This window comes from Echinops telfairi, unplaced genomic scaffold (genome assembly GCF_000313985.2).
Source record: "Echinops telfairi isolate 266 unplaced genomic scaffold, ASM31398v2 ScPeMD7_7469;HRSCAF=8507_0, whole genome shotgun sequence".
Lineage (NCBI taxonomy): Eukaryota > Metazoa > Chordata > Mammalia > Afrosoricida > Tenrecidae > Echinops > Echinops telfairi.
The window spans coordinates 45,143,853-45,146,557 of NW_022111372.1; the positions used below are offsets into that span (position 1 = coordinate 45,143,853).

The following is a 2,705-nucleotide window of genomic DNA, read 5'->3' on the forward strand; positions in this document are numbered from 1 at the left end:
AGCCGGCCTTGGATTTTCTGGAAAGATTTCAGTTGAGGAAAAGGAACAAAGATTATAATCGCTCTCCGATCACCGCCTTGGCTGCCTTAAGGAGCTTTCAGCTCCGAGTTCAGGTCCAGTTCAAGAAGAGCCTGAGAAATGCGACTCCAATGGATTTCCCCGCCCAGTTGAGTGACGTCAGCTCGCCGGAGTGGCGCCGGGACCATCGGCTTGACCCGCTCCAACCCAGGAGCTGCGCGGGATTCATCGGGTCTGCAAAATGTACGGACGCCCGCAAATCGAAATGCTCTGGACATTTCCTTTGCCGCTCGCTCTTGCTTCTGGCCCCGCTCGCCACCCGGAGCTGTTCCTTTCGCCTCCCTCCGCCCGTCCCTCTGCAGAAGCCACTCTGTTCTCGTTTGTTAGTGGGTCTGGATTAATTAAACCTAATTTTCTCGGCCTTGGTGCAACAGTGGCTCTCGTGGTCGGTAGACCTTTTGGGTTAGCGAATTCTCTGGCTTTAGACAAAGGGCCAGTTCTACCCTTTCTTTAACTGGCTACCCTAAATCCCTCTCACCCCATTTCCTTGGATTTCTTGTTCCCTGCAAACCTCAGCTCCCTCAATAAATCTCCTAAGAAAGGTCTCGTTCTGTCTCTGGTCTCTGGGAGAGCACCTTCTGAGAGGCGGACGGAGTGGAGGCAGGCGTGGCATGCAGAGGAGAGGACGGCTAGCTCACCGGCACAGGGCAGAGCATGGCCACCAGAGAAGTTAAGAGATTGTCCTGAGGGCTGCAGAAGAACACGCTCCCTCCTCTCTTGGAGATAATTTGATTTTGTTGGTGTATGTGGGATGGACTGACGTTCTATTGATTTGTCTATTTTATACCGCTATAGGGGTAGAAGGTAATGTGTAGACAACGGAAAGTGTGCAAATGACTCTTGTTTGCGAGTAATGTCAAAGGTTCCTGCTCCCAGCAATGCAGATGAAGTATGTTAGGATAGCAACTGAAGAAACTATATATATCTCACCCAGGTGTAGAAGCCAGGACCTCGAACTCTCATATATATGATATATATATCTCACCCAGGTGTAGAAGCCAGGACCTCGAACTCTCCCAGTTTATTACCATTAAGATAATAACCCTTTTTGCATTTATTGCAACTTCTTTTCAACGCTCTTGTTATCTATATAAATCTGAGCTCCTTTGAACTGGTCATAACATTTCAGAGTCCCTCGTTAATGAATTGAATGAAATATTCAATTGACACACGGGCATTTTATATTTGTGTGAGAATCACACAAAATTTGAAAATTATATTTCAGCAAAAGTAACCTCTATGAGGCCTTACTTGATAGCCCTGTCTATAATATAGAATTCCTCCACCCATGCTTTTGATTTTGTTCACAATCCTTAATTTTTTCCCTTTTTAAAATCAAAAGATCACTTTATTGGGGGCTCTTAAAGCTCTTATAACAATCCATACATCAATTGTATCAAGCATATTTATACATATGTAAATCCTTAATTGGTTTATGCGATTGTTTCCTCAACGCTTAAGTGAGCTCCAGGATGGCAGGTACTTCAGATTCTGTTGACTATTTCCTCGGGGTACCATGAATGGATGGATGGATGGATGGATGGATGGATGGATGGATGGATGGATGGATGGATGTCATCTGGTCTGAGGAAGTCCACAGACAACTAGGAGAGCCAGGTCAGCGTTGCTAGGTCCGCAGGAAACGAAACCCCACTGGAAGCCTTTTCCCGCTGTGAACTGCCACGGAAATGCAACCTCATCTTTAGCCAAAGGGCAGTTCCCACTGGGCTCTCCGACTCCGCCCACTGCAGCGGTCTGGCCCCGTTATTTTTCATGGTGGCTGTGTGGCTCGACGGAAAACAATTAGACAGAAAATAAAAATAAGGATGATGATAATAATAATGTAGGTGATGAGTAGCGTCTTCAATTTTTAAAAAAACTTAAACTTTCCCCCAACTTTTCTGCACTTTCAAGGGTCAGGCGCCTGCGCAGTTGTTACTAATCGGTCCGGGTTTTTTTATCCTGATAAAGAGAACGCTCTCTTCGCCTCCTTGACCGATGTCAGGCCGACGTTGCTGTTCAGAGCCCATCGTGGGGATCACAAACTCCTTAGCGACCTAGCTACACGGTCACCGTCCGGCGGCCCAGGAGCAACCGGTGTGGCCAGTGTCTCCGGAACAGCGAGACCCGCCGCACACGAAGCAGTTAGGGTGAGAGCAGGGATTTGGTTGGGTGTCAGGATGGCCGAGTGGTCTAAGGCGCCAGACTCAAGGTGTACTCCTTGCCTATGGGCATTCTGGTCTCCCCTGGAGGCGTGGGTTCGAATCCCACTTCTGACACATTAATTTTACTTTTTTTGTTCCTTCCTAGAAGTGGAACTTCGTTTTATATTCTTCTGGAATCTAGACGCTCCTGCCGTGGTTGTAGTCCATTGTTTCTGATTCCGTATTTCCAGCGTCTGAATCATGGTTCTACAGCAAAGAGAAAAGTTGTTATATTAGCGGAAGGGCTTAGCTATCATGCACTATCCATCCAATCATATTGAAGAATTCTTGTGCGTCACACTCTGAATGTTTAGTGTAGCACAAGTCGAGCACATTCTTCCATCTTCCCTGGTGGTCTAGTGGTTAGGATTCGGCGCTCTCACCGCCGCGGCCCGGGTTCGATTCCCGGTCAGGGAAACACGA

At 47.4% G+C, this 2,705-nt stretch overlaps 2 non-coding genes across 2 annotated transcripts; both read left to right on the top strand.

Annotated features, from left to right (window-relative positions):
- The first annotated feature begins 2,252 nt into the window (after window positions 1-2,252).
- TRNAL-CAA lies at window positions 2,253-2,357 on the top strand. The gene is made up of 2 exons: window positions 2,253-2,290; window positions 2,313-2,357. It is a non-coding gene; the product is annotated as a tRNA-Leu (tRNA).
- Window positions 2,358-2,627: 270 nt separating this feature from the next.
- On the top strand, window positions 2,628-2,699 carry TRNAE-CUC. The gene has a single exon. It is a non-coding gene; the product is annotated as a tRNA-Glu (tRNA).
- Window positions 2,700-2,705: the final 6 nt, after the last annotated feature.